Source organism: Protopterus annectens, chromosome 1.part0, assembly GCF_019279795.1.
Source record: "Protopterus annectens isolate FY-2018-M chromosome 1.part0, PAN1.0, whole genome shotgun sequence".
In the NCBI taxonomy this organism is placed as follows: domain Eukaryota; kingdom Metazoa; phylum Chordata; order Ceratodontiformes; family Protopteridae; genus Protopterus; species Protopterus annectens.
In genome coordinates, this window is record NC_056725.1 from 1,663,416,557 (window position 1) to 1,663,434,646 (window position 18,090).

The window sequence follows — 18,090 nt, forward strand, 5'->3', positions numbered from 1 at the left end:
ATTTTATTTTATTTTGTTCTTTTGTACACCCATATATATTCACATATGTATATTCACTGTGACTTCCTATATATATGCTCTGTATTTCCCCATTTTTTTGAGTCTATTTAATTTAAGTACTTGATGTATTATACATTTGGTGCTTTTGATGAACATTGGCTTAGTAGCCAGTGCTAATGGCTATCCAAACACAGTTTGATATAAACATGAGCATGAGTATATGATGGGATGGATATGCCATAATATACTAATAACTTTCCAATTCTATGTATGCACCTCTTTGGGGTGTTTAGCCTTACATTCAGGATTGACTTTGTCAGTATATACAGTACCCACTGCATTTTTGTATGAAAAAATTAAGATGTTTTAAATTTATGAATATTCATGAGCAAATAATTTTGATTGGCTCTGGATAAGTATTTAAATGATGATTAAAATGGAACTTGACTATATTGTGTTACACTGAAGAAGGCTGTTTGCCGAAACTAGTCTGTTATTGACACAAGTATTTAATAAATTTATTGAACTCTGTGCTGCCTTGCTGGTCTATTTGGTGCTTTCTACTTGGCTTGGACCGTGCAAACCCTTGTGCATAGGACTTGGTATGTGCTTTACAGACTAAAGGTCATGAGTTTGAGTCCTATGAGTTCTTGCTGGAAAGAGGGGTGTGTTTCAGCTGCCCTAACACCTGTAGTCAGATGAGTTTTAGTCACTAGATTTTCGTCCTGCACTCAAAGAAATTTTCTCCCCTGTTTCTAGCGTTCTTATTTACTTATTGCAAAAGCTGCAAGCTCTTTCTAGTGATTCAGAAAGTGACTTCTTGAAAACTATATCCCATATCGCATGCAAAGGACTCTGCAGATGCATGCAGTTGTGTGGCTGGGTGTGATGAAAGAGCTGAAAATAGCAGATTGTGTCACCCTTCTGAAAGGCAAAGAACAAAAATGAGCAAATATGTTTAAAAAAGTGACATCAGAAGATAAGCATGTCTGGCTCTGTAGCTCAGGGGTTAGAGCACTGGTCTTGTAAACCAGGGGTCATGAGTTCAAATCTCATCAGGGCCTATGGTTTCTTTTCCTCCTATGTGCTGAAGGGCAGGTGCTTTTAGAGACTGTTTTCTGGATGCAGCATTCGGAAGGTAGTATGTGCTATCTCAATTCTACTCACAGTGAAGTATAGCACTTTTGCTGCTCAGCCTCTTGCAATTGCTTGCCGATCAGCTCCACAGACAGTGTAGCATCTTGGTAGACTTTTGTCAGCAGCTCTATTTCAGACTTGACACTTAATTGTTTTCCAGTCCGGATCCTTGCATACTGCCAAAGCTTTGAGTAACTTTCTCGGAAATCTGAAAGCATCACCTTCCTGGTCGAAAGAAACAGAGCATCATGAAGGAATTTAAGTCACAGGTTCATAGAACTGAATGTAATTCCAATCAGCATTCTCAGTGGAGAGTTTAGTAGTCAAACCTTTGACAGACAGTATCCGTCATCTGTCAAGGAGTATTGGTGCAGCAGCTCTTGTTGAGCTGAGTCATGACATCAGTTCCCATGCTGATGGAGTTTGAGCGGCCTTACTAAGAAACATGGCGGTTAGCTCAGTTGGTTAGAGCGTGGTGCTAATAACGCCAAGGTCGCGGGTTCGATCCCCGTACGGGCCAGCTACCCTTTTAGTGGGGCAATGTGCAGACAATTAGTGCTATGACTTGTGGCTCACAGTGACAGTCAGACAGGGCCAGCCAGGTTCGACCTGTATCTCACGGTCAAAGCCTGACCTCCGGTCCACAGCCCTCTGAAGCTCTGCCTGTCGGCCTCATGTTTTAAAGCAGCTCGGCTTAAGGGTCTGACCTCTGCCTTGCAGCTCTGGAATGACCGCTTTCACTCCTGACTTCCATTCGTACTCAATTTCAAGTGCTGTCTTCTGTCCTGACGTCTGGGTAAGTTTCTTCAGCTGCTCTGCTTTACCTCTTAAGAACATGCAGATTGATCGGCGACTCTGGCCTCGTCACAAACTGTCCCCCCACGGTCATACCTACCCTTTGATTTTTGGAATGCATTGCAGAAGACGGAAGCAAAAACAGCCAATTCAGTTACTCTGTTAACAGGTGAAGAAAAAAAAAGGAATGACAGATGAAGAAATTCTTGCTTGAAGGAAGCTGGGGTGACTGCTGCCACCTTCAGGCTTCCTAGTGCAGTGGTTAAGGTGCTGGTTTTACAGACTAAAGGTCATGAGTTTGAGTCCTATGAGTTCTTGCTGGAAAGAGGGGTGTGTTTCAGCTGCCCTAACACCTGTAGTCAGATGAGTTTTAGTCACTAGATTTTCGTCCTGCACTCAAAGAAATTTTCTCCCCTGTTTCTAGCGTTCTTATTTACTTATTGCAAAAGCTGCAAGCTCTTTCTAGTGATTCAGAAAGTGACTTCTTGAAAACTATATCCCATATCGCATGCAAAGGACTCTGCAGATGCATGCAGTTGTGTGGCTGGGTGTGATGAAAGAGCTGAAAATAGCAGATTGTGTCACCCTTCTGAAAGGCAAAGAACAAAAATGAGCAAATATGTTTAAAAAAGTGACATCAGAAGATAAGCATGTCTGGCTCTGTAGCTCAGGGGTTAGAGCACTGGTCTTGTAAACCAGGGGTCATGAGTTCAAATCTCATCAGGGCCTATGGTTTCTTTTCCTCCTATGTGCTGAAGGGCAGGTGCTTTTAGAGACTGTTTTCTGGATGCAGCATTCGGAAGGTAGTATGTGCTATCTCAATTCTACTCACAGTGAAGTATAGCACTTTTGCTGCTCAGCCTCTTGCAATTGCTTGCCGATCAGCTCCACAGACAGTGTAGCATCTTGGTAGACTTTTGTCAGCAGCTCTATTTCAGACTTGACACTTAATTGTTTTCCAGTCCGGATCCTTGCATACTGCCAAAGCTTTGAGTAACTTTCTCGGAAATCTGAAAGCATCACCTTCCTGGTCGAAAGAAACAGAGCATCATGAAGGAATTTAAGTCACAGGTTCATAGAACTGAATGTAATTCCAATCAGCATTCTCAGTGGAGAGTTTAGTAGTCAAACCTTTGACAGACAGTATCCGTCATCTGTCAAGGAGTATTGGTGCAGCAGCTCTTGTTGAGCTGAGTCATGACATCAGTTCCCATGCTGATGGAGTTTGAGCGGCCTTACTAAGAAACATGGCCGGTTAGCTCAGTTGGTTAGAGCGTGGTGCTAATAACGCCAAGGTCGCGGGTTCGATCCCCGTACGGGCCAGCTACCCTTTTAGTGGGGCAATGTGCAGACAATTAGTGCTATGACTTGTGGCTCACAGTGACAGTCAGACAGGGCCAGCCAGGTTCGACCTGTATCTCACGGTCAAAGCCTGACCTCCGGTCCACAGCCCTCTGAAGCTCTGCCTGTCGGCCTCATGTTTTAAAGCAGCTCGGCTTAAGGGTCTGACCTCTGCCTTGCAGCTCTGGAATGACCGTTTTCACTCCTGACTTCCATTCGTACTCAATTTCAAGTGCTGTCTTCTGTCCTGACGTCTGGGTAAGTTTCTTCAGCTGCTCTGCTTTACCTCTTAAGAACATGCAGATTGATCGGCGACTCTGGCCTCGTCACAAACTGTCCCCCCACGGTCATACCTACCCTTTGATTTTTGGAATGCATTGCAGAAGACGGAAGCAAAAACAGCCAATTCAGTTACTCTGTTAACAGGTGAAGAAAAAAAAAAGGAATGACAGATGAAGAAATTCTTGCTTGAAGGAAGCTGGGGTGACTGCTGCCACCTTCAGGCTTCCTAGTGCAGTGGTTAAGGTGTTGGTTTTACAGACTAAAGGTCATGAGTTTGAATCCTATGAGTTCTTGCTGGAAAGAGGTGTGTGTGTGTTTCAGCTGCCCTAACACCTGTAGTCAGATGAGTTTTAGTCACTAGATTTTCGTCCTGCACTCAAAGAAATTTTCTCCCCTGTTTCTAGCGTTCTTATTTACTTATTGCAAAAGCTGCAAGCTCTTTCTAGTGATTCAGAAAGTGACTTCTTGAAAACTATATCCCATATCGCATGCAAAGGACTCTGCAGATGCATGCAGTTGTGTGGCTGGGTGTGATGAAAGAGCTGAAAATAGCAGATTGTGTCACCCTTCTGAAAGGCAAAGAACAAAAATGAGCAAATATGTTTAAAAAAGTGACATCAGAAGATAAGCATGTCTGGCTCTGTAGCTCAGGGGTTAGAGCACTGGTCTTGTAAACCAGGGGTCATGAGTTCAAATCTCATCAGGGCCTATGGTTTCTTTTCCTCCTATGTGCTGAAGGGCAGGTGCTTTTAGAGACTGTTTTCTGGATGCAGCATTCGGAAGGTAGTATGTGCTATCTCAATTCTACTCACAGTGAAGTATAGCACTTTTGCTGCTCAGCCTCTTGCAATTGCTTGCCGATCAGCTCCACAGACAGTGTAGCATCTTGGTAGACTTTTGTCAGCAGCTCTATTTCAGACTTGACACTTAATTGTTTTCCAGTCCGGATCCTTGCATACTGCCAAAGCTTTGAGTAACTTTCTCGGAAATCTGAAAGCATCACCTTCCTGGTCGAAAGAAACAGAGCATCATGAAGGAATTTAAGTCACAGGTTCATAGAACTGAATGTAATTCCAATCAGCATTCTCAGTGGAGAGTTTAGTAGTCAAACCTTTGACAGACAGTATCCGTCATCTGTCAAGGAGTATTGGTGCAGCAGCTCTTGTTGAGCTGAGTCATGACATCAGTTCCCATGCTGATGGAGTTTGAGCGGCCTTACTAAGAAACATGGCGGTTAGCTCAGTTGGTTAGAGCGTGGTGCTAATAACGCCAAGGTCGCGGGTTCCCGTACGGGCCAGCTACCCTTTTAGTGGGGCAATGTGCAGACAATTAGTGCTATGACTTGTGGCTCACAGTGACAGTCAGACAGGGCCAGCCAGGTTCGACCTGTATCTCACGGTCAAAGCCTGACCTCCGGTCCACAGCCCTCTGAAGCTCTGCCTGTCGGCCTCATGTTTTAAAGCAGCTCGGCTTAAGGGTCTGACCTCTGCCTTGCAGCTCTGGAATGACCGTTTTCACTCCTGACTTCCATTCGTACTCAATTTCAAGTGCTGTCTTCTGTCCTGACGTCTGGGTAAGTTTCTTCAGCTGCTCTGCTTTACCTCTTAAGAACATGCAGATTGATCGGCGACTCTGGCCTCGTCACAAACTGTCCCCCCACGGTCATACCTACCCTTTGATTTTTGGAATGCATTGCAGAAGACGGAAGCAAAAACAGCCAATTCAGTTACTCTGTTAACAGGTGAAGAAAAAAAAAAGGAATGACAGATGAAGAAATTCTTGCTTGAAGGAAGCTGGGGTGACTGCTGCCACCTTCAGGCTTCCTAGTGCAGTGGTTAAGGTGCTGGTTTTACAGACTAAAGGTCATGAGTTTGAGTCCTATGAGTTCTTGCTGGAAAGAGGGGTGTGTTTCAGCTGCCCTAACACCTGTAGTCAGATGAGTTTTAGTCACTAGATTTTCGTCCTGCACTCAAAGAAATTTTCTCCCCTGTTTCTAGCGTTCTTATTTACTTATTGCAAAAGCTGCAAGCTCTTTCTAGTGATTCAGAAAGTGACTTCTTGAAAACTATATCCCATATCGCATGCAAAGGACTCTGCAGATGCATGCAGTTGTGTGGCTGGGTGTGATGAAAGAGCTGAAAATAGCAGATTGTGTCACCCTTCTGAAAGGCAAAGAACAAAAATGAGCAAATATGTTTAAAAAAGTGACATCAGAAGATAAGCATGTCTGGCTCTGTAGCTCAGGGGTTAGAGCACTGGTCTTGTAAACCAGGGGTCATGAGTTCAAATCTCATCAGGGCCTATGGTTTCTTTTCCTCCTATGTGCTGAAGGGCAGGTGCTTTTAGAGACTGTTTTCTGGATGCAGCATTCGGAAGGTAGTATGTGCTATCTCAATTCTACTCACAGTGAAGTATAGCACTTTTGCTGCTCAGCCTCTTGCAATTGCTTGCCGATCAGCTCCACAGACAGTGTAGCATCTTGGTAGACTTTTGTCAGCAGCTCTATTTCAGACTTGACACTTAATTGTTTTCCAGTCCGGATCCTTGCATACTGCCAAAGCTTTGAGTAACTTTCTCGGAAATCTGAAAGCATCACCTTCCTGGTCGAAAGAAACAGAGCATCATGAAGGAATTTAAGTCACAGGTTCATAGAACTGAATGTAATTCCAATCAGCATTCTCAGTGGAGAGTTTAGTAGTCAAACCTTTGACAGACAGTATCCGTCATCTGTCAAGGAGTATTGGTGCAGCAGCTCTTGTTGAGCTGAGTCATGACATCAGTTCCCATGCTGATGGAGTTTGAGCGGCCTTACTAAGAAACATGGCGGTTAGCTCAGTTGGTTAGAGCGTGGTGCTAATAACGCCAAGGTCGCGGGTTCGATCCCCGTACGGGCCAGCTACCCTTTTAGTGGGGCAATGTGCAGACAATTAGTGCTATGACTTGTGGCTCACAGTGACAGTCAGACAGGGCCAGCCAGGTTCGACCTGTATCTCACGGTCAAAGCCTGACCTCCGGTCCACAGCCCTCTGAAGCTCTGCCTGTCGGCCTCATGTTTTAAAGCAGCTCGGCTTAAGGGTCTGACCTCTGCCTTGCAGCTCTGGAATGACCGCTTTCACTCCTGACTTCCATTCGTACTCAATTTCAAGTGCTGTCTTCTGTCCTGACGTCTGGGTAAGTTTCTTCAGCTGCTCTGCTTTACCTCTTAAGAACATGCAGATTGATCGGCGACTCTGGCCTCGTCACAAACTGTCCCCCCACGGTCATACCTACCCTTTGATTTTTGGAATGCATTGCAGAAGACGGAAGCAAAAACAGCCAATTCAGTTACTCTGTTAACAGGTGAAGAAAAAAAAAAAAGGAATGACAGATGAAGAAATTCTTGCTTGAAGGAAGCTGGGGTGACTGCTGCCACCTTCAGGCTTCCTAGTGCAGTGGTTAAGGTGCTGGTTTTACAGACTAAAGGTCATGAGTTTGAGTCCTATGAGTTCTTGCTGGAAAGAGGGGTGTGTTTCAGCTGCCCTAACACCTGTAGTCAGATGAGTTTTAGTCACTAGATTTTCGTCCTGCACTCAAAGAAATTTTCTCCCCTGTTTCTAGCGTTCTTATTTACTTATTGCAAAAGCTGCAAGCTCTTTCTAGTGATTCAGAAAGTGACTTCTTGAAAACTATATCCCATATCGCATGCAAAGGACTCTGCAGATGCATGCAGTTGTGTGGCTGGGTGTGATGAAAGAGCTGAAAATAGCAGATTGTGTCACCCTTCTGAAAGGCAAAGAACAAAAATGAGCAAATATGTTTAAAAAAGTGACATCAGAAGATAAGCATGTCTGGCTCTGTAGCTCAGGGGTTAGAGCACTGGTCTTGTAAACCAGGGGTCATGAGTTCAAATCTCATCAGGGCCTATGGTTTCTTTTCCTCCTATGTGCTGAAGGGCAGGTGCTTTTAGAGACTGTTTTCTGGATGCAGCATTCGGAAGGTAGTATGTGCTATCTCAATTCTACTCACAGTGAAGTATAGCACTTTTGCTGCTCAGCCTCTTGCAATTGCTTGCCGATCAGCTCCACAGACAGTGTAGCATCTTGGTAGACTTTTGTCAGCAGCTCTATTTCAGACTTGACACTTAATTGTTTTCCAGTCCGGATCCTTGCATACTGCCAAAGCTTTGAGTAACTTTCTCGGAAATCTGAAAGCATCACCTTCCTGGTCGAAAGAAACAGAGCATCATGAAGGAATTTAAGTCACAGGTTCATAGAACTGAATGTAATTCCAATCAGCATTCTCAGTGGAGAGTTTAGTAGTCAAACCTTTGACAGACAGTATCCGTCATCTGTCAAGGAGTATTGGTGCAGCAGCTCTTGTTGAGCTGAGTCATGACATCAGTTCCCATGCTGATGGAGTTTGAGCGGCCTTACTAAGAAACATGGCCGGTTAGCTCAGTTGGTTAGAGCGTGGTGCTAATAACGCCAAGGTCGCGGGTTCGATCCCTGTACGGGCCAGCTACCCTTTTAGTGGGGCAATGTGCAGACAATTAGTGCTATGACTTGTGGCTCACAGTGACAGTCAGACAGGGCCAGCCAGGTTCGACCTGTATCTCACGGTCAAAGCCTGACCTCCGGTCCACAGCCCTCTGAAGCTCTGCCTGTCGGCCTCATGTTTTAAAGCAGCTCGGCTTAAGGGTCTGACCTCTGCCTTGCAGCTCTGGAATGACCGTTTTCACTCCTGACTTCCATTCGTACTCAATTTCAAGTGCTGTCTTCTGTCCTGACGTCTGGGTAAGTTTCTTCAGCTGCTCTGCTTTACCTCTTAAGAACATGCAGATTGATCGGCGACTCTGGCCTCGTCACAAACTGTCCCCCCACGGTCATACCTACCCTTTGATTTTTGGAATGCATTGCAGAAGACGGAAGCAAAAACAGCCAATTCAGTTACTCTGTTAACAGGTGAAGAAAAAAAAAAGGAATGACAGATGAAGAAATTCTTGCTTGAAGGAAGCTGGGGTGACTGCTGCCACCTTCAGGCTTCCTAGTGCAGTGGTTAAGGTGCTGGTTTTACAGACTAAAGGTCATGAGTTTGAGTCCTATGAGTTCTTGCTGGAAAGAGGGGTGTGTTTCAGCTGCCCTAACACCTGTAGTCAGATGAGTTTTAGTCACTAGATTTTCGTCCTGCACTCAAAGAAATTTTCTCCCCTGTTTCTAGCGTTCTTATTTACTTATTGCAAAAGCTGCAAGCTCTTTCTAGTGATTCAGAAAGTGACTTCTTGAAAACTATATCCCATATCGCATGCAAAGGACTCTGCAGATGCATGCAGTTGTGTGGCTGGGTGTGATGAAAGAGCTGAAAATAGCAGATTGTGTCACCCTTCTGAAAGGCAAAGAACAAAAATGAGCAAATATGTTTAAAAAAGTGACATCAGAAGATAAGCATGTCTGGCTCTGTAGCTCAGGGGTTAGAGCACTGGTCTTGTAAACCAGGGGTCATGAGTTCAAATCTCATCAGGGCCTATGGTTTCTTTTCCTCCTATGTGCTGAAGGGCAGGTGCTTTTAGAGACTGTTTTCTGGATGCAGCATTCGGAAGGTAGTATGTGCTATCTCAATTCTACTCACAGTGAAGTATAGCACTTTTGCTGCTCAGCCTCTTGCAATTGCTTGCCGATCAGCTCCACAGACAGTGTAGCATCTTGGTAGACTTTTGTCAGCAGCTCTATTTCAGACTTGACACTTAATTGTTTTCCAGTCCGGATCCTTGCATACTGCCAAAGCTTTGAGTAACTTTCTCGGAAATCTGAAAGCATCACCTTCCTGGTCGAAAGAAACAGAGCATCATGAAGGAATTTAAGTCACAGGTTCATAGAACTGAATGTAATTCCAATCAGCATTCTCAGTGGAGAGTTTAGTAGTCAAACCTTTGACAGACAGTATCCGTCATCTGTCAAGGAGTATTGGTGCAGCAGCTCTTGTTGAGCTGAGTCATGACATCAGTTCCCATGCTGATGGAGTTTGAGCGGCCTTACTAAGAAACATGGCCGGTTAGCTCAGTTGGTTAGAGCGTGGTGCTAATAACGCCAAGGTCGCGGGTTCGATCCCCGTACGGGCCAGCTACCCTTTTAGTGGGGCAATGTGCAGACAATTAGTGCTATGACTTGTGGCTCACAGTGACAGTCAGACAGGGCCAGCCAGGTTCGACCTGTATCTCACGGTCAAAGCCTGACCTCCGGTCCACAGCCCTCTGAAGCTCTGCCTGTCGGCCTCATGTTTTAAAGCAGCTCGGCTTAAGGGTCTGACCTCTGCCTTGCAGCTCTGGAATGACCGTTTTCACTCCTGACTTCCATTCGTACTCAATTTCAAGTGCTGTCTTCTGTCCTGACGTCTGGGTAAGTTTCTTCAGCTGCTCTGCTTTACCTCTTAAGAACATGCAGATTGATCGGCGACTCTGGCCTCGTCACAAACTGTCCCCCCACGGTCATACCTACCCTTTGATTTTTGGAATGCATTGCAGAAGACGGAAGCAAAAACAGCCAATTCAGTTACTCTGTTAACAGGTGAAGAAAAAAAAAGGAATGACAGATGAAGAAATTCTTGCTTGAAGGAAGCTGGGGTGACTGCTGCCACCTTCAGGCTTCCTAGTGCAGTGGTTAAGGTGCTGGTTTTACAGACTAAAGGTCATGAGTTTGAGTCCTATGAGTTCTTGCTGGAAAGAGGGGTGTGTTTCAGCTGCCCTAACACCTGTAGTCAGATGAGTTTTAGTCACTAGATTTTCGTCCTGCACTCAAAGAAATTTTCTCCCCTGTTTCTAGCGTTCTTATTTACTTATTGCAAAAGCTGCAAGCTCTTTCTAGTGATTCAGAAAGTGACTTCTTGAAAACTATATCCCATATCGCATGCAAAGGACTCTGCAGATGCATGCAGTTGTGTGGCTGGGTGTGATGAAAGAGCTGAAAATAGCAGATTGTGTCACCCTTCTGAAAGGCAAAGAACAAAAATGAGCAAATATGTTTAAAAAAGTGACATCAGAAGATAAGCATGTCTGGCTCTGTAGCTCAGGGGTTAGAGCACTGGTCTTGTAAACCAGGGGTCATGAGTTCAAATCTCATCAGGGCCTATGGTTTCTTTTCCTCCTATGTGCTGAAGGGCAGGTGCTTTTAGAGACTGTTTTCTGGATGCAGCATTCGGAAGGTAGTATGTGCTATCTCAATTCTACTCACAGTGAAGTATAGCACTTTTGCTGCTCAGCCTCTTGCAATTGCTTGCCGATCAGCTCCACAGACAGTGTAGCATCTTGGTAGACTTTTGTCAGCAGCTCTATTTCAGACTTGACACTTAATTGTTTTCCAGTCCGGATCCTTGCATACTGCCAAAGCTTTGAGTAACTTTCTCGGAAATCTGAAAGCATCACCTTCCTGGTCGAAAGAAACAGAGCATCATGAAGGAATTTAAGTCACAGGTTCATAGAACTGAATGTAATTCCAATCAGCATTCTCAGTGGAGAGTTTAGTAGTCAAACCTTTGACAGACAGTATCCGTCATCTGTCAAGGAGTATTGGTGCAGCAGCTCTTGTTGAGCTGAGTCATGACATCAGTTCCCATGCTGATGGAGTTTGAGCGGCCTTACTAAGAAACATGGCCGGTTAGCTCAGTTGGTTAGAGCGTGGTGCTAATAACGCCAAGGTCGCGGGTTCGATCCCCGTACGGGCCAGCTACCCTTTTAGTGGGGCAATGTGCAGACAATTAGTGCTATGACTTGTGGCTCACAGTGACAGTCAGACAGGGCCAGCCAGGTTCGACCTGTATCTCACGGTCAAAGCCTGACCTCCGGTCCACAGCCCTCTGAAGCTCTGCCTGTCGGCCTCATGTTTTAAAGCAGCTCGGCTTAAGGGTCTGACCTCTGCCTTGCAGCTCTGGAATGACCGTTTTCACTCCTGACTTCCATTCGTACTCAATTTCAAGTGCTGTCTTCTGTCCTGACGTCTGGGTAAGTTTCTTCAGCTGCTCTGCTTTACCTCTTAAGAACATGCAGATTGATCGGCGACTCTGGCCTCGTCACAAACTGTCCCCCCACGGTCATACCTACCCTTTGATTTTTGGAATGCATTGCAGAAGACGGAAGCAAAAACAGCCAATTCAGTTACTCTGTTAACAGGTGAAGAAAAAAAAAGGAATGACAGATGAAGAAATTCTTGCTTGAAGGAAGCTGGGGTGACTGCTGCCACCTTCAGGCTTCCTAGTGCAGTGGTTAAGGTGCTGGTTTTACAGACTAAAGGTCATGAGTTTGAGTCCTATGAGTTCTTGCTGGAAAGAGGGGTGTGTTTCAGCTGCCCTAACACCTGTAGTCAGATGAGTTTTAGTCACTAGATTTTCGTCCTGCACTCAAAGAAATTTTCTCCCCTGTTTCTAGCGTTCTTATTTACTTATTGCAAAAGCTGCAAGCTCTTTCTAGTGATTCAGAAAGTGACTTCTTGAAAACTATATCCCATATCGCATGCAAAGGACTCTGCAGATGCATGCAGTTGTGTGGCTGGGTGTGATGAAAGAGCTGAAAATAGCAGATTGTGTCACCCTTCTGAAAGGCAAAGAACAAAAATGAGCAAATATGTTTAAAAAAGTGACATCAGAAGATAAGCATGTCTGGCTCTGTAGCTCAGGGGTTAGAGCACTGGTCTTGTAAACCAGGGGTCATGAGTTCAAATCTCATCAGGGCCTATGGTTTCTTTTCCTCCTATGTGCTGAAGGGCAGGTGCTTTTAGAGACTGTTTTCTGGATGCAGCATTCGGAAGGTAGTATGTGCTATCTCAATTCTACTCACAGTGAAGTATAGCACTTTTGCTGCTCAGCCTCTTGCAATTGCTTGCCGATCAGCTCCACAGACAGTGTAGCATCTTGGTAGACTTTTGTCAGCAGCTCTATTTCAGACTTGACACTTAATTGTTTTCCAGTCCGGATCCTTGCATACTGCCAAAGCTTTGAGTAACTTTCTCGGAAATCTGAAAGCATCACCTTCCTGGTCGAAAGAAACAGAGCATCATGAAGGAATTTAAGTCACAGGTTCATAGAACTGAATGTAATTCCAATCAGCATTCTCAGTGGAGAGTTTAGTAGTCAAACCTTTGACAGACAGTATCCGTCATCTGTCAAGGAGTATTGGTGCAGCAGCTCTTGTTGAGCTGAGTCATGACATCAGTTCCCATGCTGATGGAGTTTGAGCGGCCTTACTAAGAAACATGGCTGGTTAGCTCAGTTGGTTAGAGCGTGGTGCTAATAACGCCAAGGTCGCGGGTTCGATCCCCGTACGGGCCAGCTACCCTTTTAGTGGGGCAATGTGCAGACAATTAGTGCTATGACTTGTGGCTCACAGTGACAGTCAGACAGGGCCAGCCAGGTTCGACCTGTATCTCACGGTCAAAGCCTGACCTCCGGTCCACAGCCCTCTGAAGCTCTGCCTGTCGGCCTCATGTTTTAAAGCAGCTCGGCTTAAGGGTCTGACCTCTGCCTTGCAGCTCTGGAATGACCGTTTTCACTCCTGACTTCCATTCGTACTCAATTTCAAGTGCTGTCTTCTGTCCTGACGTCTGGGTAAGTTTCTTCAGCTGCTCTGCTTTACCTCTTAAGAACATGCAGATTGATCGGCGACTCTGGCCTCGTCACAAACTGTCCCCCCACGGTCATACCTACCCTTTGATTTTTGGAATGCATTGCAGAAGACGGAAGCAAAAACAGCCAATTCAGTTACTCTGTTAACAGGTGAAGAAAAAAAAAGGAATGACAGATGAAGAAATTCTTGCTTGAAGGAAGCTGGGGTGACTGCTGCCACCTTCAGGCTTCCTAGTGCAGTGGTTAAGGTGCTGGTTTTACAGACTAAAGGTCATGAGTTTGAGTCCTATGAGTTCTTGCTGGAAAGAGGGGTGTGTTTCAGCTGCCCTAACACCTGTAGTCAGATGAGTTTTAGTCACTAGATTTTCGTCCTGCACTCAAAGAAATTTTCTCCCCTGTTTCTAGCGTTCTTATTTACTTATTGCAAAAGCTGCAAGCTCTTTCTAGTGATTCAGAAAGTGACTTCTTGAAAACTATATCCCATATCGCATGCAAAGGACTCTGCAGATGCATGCAGTTGTGTGGCTGGGTGTGATGAAAGAGCTGAAAATAGCAGATTGTGTCACCCTTCTGAAAGGCAAAGAACAAAAATGAGCAAATATGTTTAAAAAAGTGACATCAGAAGATAAGCATGTCTGGCTCTGTAGCTCAGGGGTTAGAGCACTGGTCTTGTAAACCAGGGGTCATGAGTTCAAATCTCATCAGGGCCTATGGTTTCTTTTCCTCCTATGTGCTGAAGGGCAGGTGCTTTTAGAGACTGTTTTCTGGATGCAGCATTCGGAAGGTAGTATGTGCTATCTCAATTCTACTCACAGTGAAGTATAGCACTTTTGCTGCTCAGCCTCTTGCAATTGCTTGCCGATCAGCTCCACAGACAGTGTAGCATCTTGGTAGACTTTTGTCAGCAGCTCTATTTCAGACTTGACACTTAATTGTTTTCCAGTCCGGATCCTTGCATACTGCCAAAGCTTTGAGTAACTTTCTCGGAAATCTGAAAGCATCACCTTCCTGGTCGAAAGAAACAGAGCATCATGAAGGAATTTAAGTCACAGGTTCATAGAACTGAATGTAATTCCAATCAGCATTCTCAGTGGAGAGTTTAGTAGTCAAACCTTTGACAGACAGTATCCGTCATCTGTCAAGGAGTATTGGTGCAGCAGCTCTTGTTGAGCTGAGTCATGACATCAGTTCCCATGCTGATGGAGTTTGAGCGGCCTTACTAAGAAACATGGCGGTTAGCTCAGTTGGTTAGAGCGTGGTGCTAATAACGCCAAGGTCGCGGGTTCGATCCCCGTACGGGCCAGCTACCCTTTTAGTGGGGCAATGTGCAGACAATTAGTGCTATGACTTGTGGCTCACAGTGACAGTCAGACAGGGCCAGCCAGGTTCGACCTGTATCTCACGGTCAAAGCCTGACCTCCGGTCCACAGCCCTCTGAAGCTCTGCCTGTCGGCCTCATGTTTTAAAGCAGCTCGGCTTAAGGGTCTGACCTCTGCCTTGCAGCTCTGGAATGACCGTTTTCACTCCTGACTTCCATTCGTACTCAATTTCAAGTGCTGTCTTCTGTCTTATTTATTTATTATTTATTTATTTATTTCCAGTTTGATAACCGGGGAAGTCCACTGGGCCCGAAAGCCCGTTTTCAGTGGAGGCCCGGGGAGAAAAGCTCAATGATAATACATTACACACAAAAACACAGCAGAACAGATCTAAACTAATACACACAAAAACACACTCTGTTCTAATAGCATAATACTTTAACAATTTCCAAACAAGAATGAGGTGCATTGGGCACTATACATAAGAAAAAGATATATTAGTGCAACTGTGAATGTTAGTAAAGTAGGAAAGGAAAGGAAATTATAGATAGAGTTTGAATGCAAGAGCAGGGATGCATAGGAGAAACGAAGAAGAAGCAAAGAAATTAAAGGAGAGGTGTCAGAAGAGGATAGAAAAAGAACAGATAACTAATGTTCAAATTGTGGTTGAGTCCAGGAGACTACCTTGAAAAAAGTCAAAAGATTTAAGGTGAGAGTAAACATAGCACTTGAAGGAAAATAAAGGGTTTATTCAGGGAGGAAGGAGGAGATAATGAAGAAGAGAGGGAGCTAGGGAGAGTGTCAGAAGAAGGGGAACCAGGGGTGGGATGGAACTAGGATAAATTGAGATCTAGGTAGGAAGTATACAATTACATTTCCAATTTTGGAAAAGGTGAGAATGAAGAAGAGATTTAAAGTGTTCATAGTTTGTAGTGGCTCTTAGAAGGGAAGGAAGTGAGTTCCATTTTTGCTGTAGTATAGGAAAGTAGGAGTTGGCCAGGGGTTTGGGTTTGTAAACTGAAATAAGATTTTGGTGGCTAGATCTTAGGGGCCTTGGAGGATTGTATATGGTGAAGGTATTAGATAATGCTGGGCAAGCAGTGGGTTTAAAGATTAGTTTGTGTGCAGTAGTAAGTTGGAGGAAATTGAGTTGATTAGGAGTTCTAGCCATTGAAGACTATGGAGGCAGATGCAGTGGTGTGTAGAATGAGTGGAGTTAGTAGCATTTGGCAATTTTGTAGTAGCAACTTTCAAGTTTTGTGGAGATAGAAGTGGAGAGATTGGATAGAAGAGGAGCACCATACAGTAGAGAAGGGAGAAGGAAGGTAGTGGCGAGAGTTTGTCTTGAAGATGGAGTAAGAAAGTTTGCATTTCTATAAAGCATACCGAGCTTCTGATGAGTTTTCTTTATGTTTAGTTGAATATGATTATTAAATTTCAGGTGTTCATCAATGGTTACTCCGAGTAATTTAGCACTACTAACAACTTCTATTGAGGACTGGGAGAGGCTAGAAATTATGAAGGATGACTTATCAGGAGTCAGAGCTTTTGAGGGGGAGAAGAGAATGATGTGGGATTTATTGGCATTGAGGGAAAGATGATTTTGAAGCATCCAATTTTCTATGGTTGTGAAGGCCAATTGGGTTTTGGTTTGGAGCTCGGGAAGGTTGGGCGCAGAGCAGATAACAGTGGAGTCATCTGCGTATTGTACTATTTGAGCAAGAGGAATAGAAGAGTGGAGATCATTGATAAAGATGTTAAAGAGCAAAGAGTCTTGATGTCTGGGTAAGTTTCTTCAGCTGCTCTGCTTTACCTCTTAAGAACACGCAGATTGATTGGCGACTTTGGCCTCGTCACAAACTGTCCCCCCACGGTCATACCTACCCTTTGTTTTCTGGAATGCATTGCAGAAGACGGAAGCAAAAACAGCCAATTCAGTTACTCTGTTAACAGGTGAAGAAAAAAAAAAGGAATGACAGATGAAGAAATTCTTGCTTGAAGGAAGCTGGTTTAATTGCTGCTGCTTTCAGGCTTCCTAGTGCAGTGGTTAAAGTGTTGGTTTTGCAGACTGAAGGTCATGAGTTTGAATCCACTAAGCTTTTGCTGAAAAGTAATGTGTTTGCTGGAAAGAGATGTGCTGCAGCTGCCCTAACACCTGTAGTCAGATGAGTTTTAGTCACTAGATTTTAGTCCTGCACTCAAAGAAATTTTCTCCCCTGTTTCTAGCATTATTTACTTATTGCAAAAGCTGCAAGCTCTTTCTAGTGATTCAGAAAGTGACTTCCTGAAAACTATATCCCATATCGCATGCAAAGGACTCTGCAGATGCATGCAGTTTTGCGGCTGCATGTGATGAAAGAGCTGAAAAAAGCAGATTGTATCACCCTTCTGAAAGGCAAAGAACATAAATGATCAAATACGTTTAAAAAAGTGACATCAGAAACCAAGCAAAGGTTCATAGGTTCATACTAGGCTATCTGCCCTGGGGCAATTATAAGCCTAGCCCAATTCTGTATGGCTTACGCCACCCCTTAATTTGAGTATACTGTGCCCTTTTTAAGGTTTAGTTTACTGTGCCTCTGTCTAATAGTGACACGGGAGTAATCCCTGGGACAAACCTACGATCCCCCATCCACTTATCGAGATTCTTCTTGAAGAGATTCAGTGAGGTGCTCTGCCTCACATGAACTGGAATTCTATTCCAGAGCGAAGGGAGCCTCTGGTTTATGAACCTGTCCCTCCAGCAAGTTCTATTTATTTCTGTGCTGAGGTTCAAGTCCCTCAAGCGTGTGGCTCTAAGGGATTTAGATTTACTGAGGTGGAGCATGTCCATTAATTCTGGATTTGACATAGCTTTGTATGTCAGGCATAGATCGCCTCGAAGTAGGCGGTATGCAACTGAGTAGAGCTGGAGTTTTTTTAACCGAGCAGCATATGGCATCTGTTTGAGAACCTTGATCCTCTTGGTGAGATACTTTTGGGGTCTTTCTAATTGCTGCAGGTGTCGGGTAAGGTACATCCCAAAAGGGGCATTGTATTCGATGATGGGCCTGATGAGGGATGAATAAAGGGGCACGATTACCTCTCTTGATCTAGATGTGACACCCTTCGTGATGAGGTGAGCTATGTAGAAGGTCTTTCTAACCACTTTGGCAATGTGGTTTTCAAAGGAGAGATTGCTATCAACTTGGGTCCCCAGGTCCCTAATAACTTTCTCTGTACTTAATGGGTTTCCGCCTATGTGGTAATTTGTGGGCACATTGTTTTTGCCAAAGGGTATGACTATACATTTTTTGGCATTTAGCTTTAAACCATGGTGCTGGCACCAGTTATCTGTCTCTGTGAGACCTTTTTGAAGGATGTTTGTGTCAGCTGGAGAGTTGATTTTGGCGCCCAGGTTGCAGTCATCTGCGAACTTGGTGAGCCATAGTTCTCCCACGTTTGCCTGTACCTCGGAAAAGTATATACCGAACAAGAGTGGTCCCAGGACAGAACCCTGTGGGACGCCACTTGTGACCGGTTTTGAGTCTGACATGGCTCCAGCAACTCTAACTCTGTGGGTTCTGTCTTTGAGCCAGTTTGCGACCCATCTTGTGACATAGGGGTTTATATTTAAGCTGGATAGCTTATC

General features: G+C 44.6%; 17 non-coding genes across 17 annotated transcripts; all 17 read left to right on the plus strand.

Annotated features, from left to right (window-relative positions):
* Positions 1-991: 991 nt before the first annotated feature.
* On the plus strand, positions 992-1,064 carry TRNAT-UGU. Its single transcript has one exon. It is a non-coding gene; the product is annotated as a tRNA-Thr (tRNA).
* Positions 1,065-1,584: 520 nt separating this feature from the next.
* Positions 1,585-1,657, plus strand: TRNAI-AAU. The gene has a single exon. It is a non-coding gene; the product is annotated as a tRNA-Ile (tRNA).
* Positions 1,658-2,588: 931 nt separating this feature from the next.
* Positions 2,589-2,661, plus strand: TRNAT-UGU. The gene has a single exon. It is a non-coding gene; the product is annotated as a tRNA-Thr (tRNA).
* A 520-nt stretch (positions 2,662-3,181) lies between these two features.
* On the plus strand, positions 3,182-3,255 carry TRNAI-AAU. Its single transcript has one exon. It is a non-coding gene; the product is annotated as a tRNA-Ile (tRNA).
* A 936-nt stretch (positions 3,256-4,191) lies between these two features.
* On the plus strand, positions 4,192-4,264 carry TRNAT-UGU. Its single transcript has one exon. It is a non-coding gene; the product is annotated as a tRNA-Thr (tRNA).
* Positions 4,265-5,784: 1,520 nt separating this feature from the next.
* On the plus strand, positions 5,785-5,857 carry TRNAT-UGU. Its single transcript has one exon. It is a non-coding gene; the product is annotated as a tRNA-Thr (tRNA).
* Positions 5,858-6,377: 520 nt separating this feature from the next.
* Positions 6,378-6,450, plus strand: TRNAI-AAU. The gene has a single exon. It is a non-coding gene; the product is annotated as a tRNA-Ile (tRNA).
* A 934-nt stretch (positions 6,451-7,384) lies between these two features.
* TRNAT-UGU lies at positions 7,385-7,457 on the plus strand. The gene has a single exon. It is a non-coding gene; the product is annotated as a tRNA-Thr (tRNA).
* A 520-nt stretch (positions 7,458-7,977) lies between these two features.
* Positions 7,978-8,051, plus strand: TRNAI-AAU. The gene has a single exon. It is a non-coding gene; the product is annotated as a tRNA-Ile (tRNA).
* A 932-nt stretch (positions 8,052-8,983) lies between these two features.
* Positions 8,984-9,056, plus strand: TRNAT-UGU. Its single transcript has one exon. It is a non-coding gene; the product is annotated as a tRNA-Thr (tRNA).
* A 520-nt stretch (positions 9,057-9,576) lies between these two features.
* Positions 9,577-9,650, plus strand: TRNAI-AAU. Its single transcript has one exon. It is a non-coding gene; the product is annotated as a tRNA-Ile (tRNA).
* A 931-nt stretch (positions 9,651-10,581) lies between these two features.
* On the plus strand, positions 10,582-10,654 carry TRNAT-UGU. Its single transcript has one exon. It is a non-coding gene; the product is annotated as a tRNA-Thr (tRNA).
* A 520-nt stretch (positions 10,655-11,174) lies between these two features.
* On the plus strand, positions 11,175-11,248 carry TRNAI-AAU. Its single transcript has one exon. It is a non-coding gene; the product is annotated as a tRNA-Ile (tRNA).
* A 931-nt stretch (positions 11,249-12,179) lies between these two features.
* On the plus strand, positions 12,180-12,252 carry TRNAT-UGU. The gene has a single exon. It is a non-coding gene; the product is annotated as a tRNA-Thr (tRNA).
* A 520-nt stretch (positions 12,253-12,772) lies between these two features.
* TRNAI-AAU lies at positions 12,773-12,846 on the plus strand. The gene has a single exon. It is a non-coding gene; the product is annotated as a tRNA-Ile (tRNA).
* A 931-nt stretch (positions 12,847-13,777) lies between these two features.
* Positions 13,778-13,850, plus strand: TRNAT-UGU. The gene has a single exon. It is a non-coding gene; the product is annotated as a tRNA-Thr (tRNA).
* A 520-nt stretch (positions 13,851-14,370) lies between these two features.
* Positions 14,371-14,443, plus strand: TRNAI-AAU. The gene has a single exon. It is a non-coding gene; the product is annotated as a tRNA-Ile (tRNA).
* Positions 14,444-18,090: the final 3,647 nt, after the last annotated feature.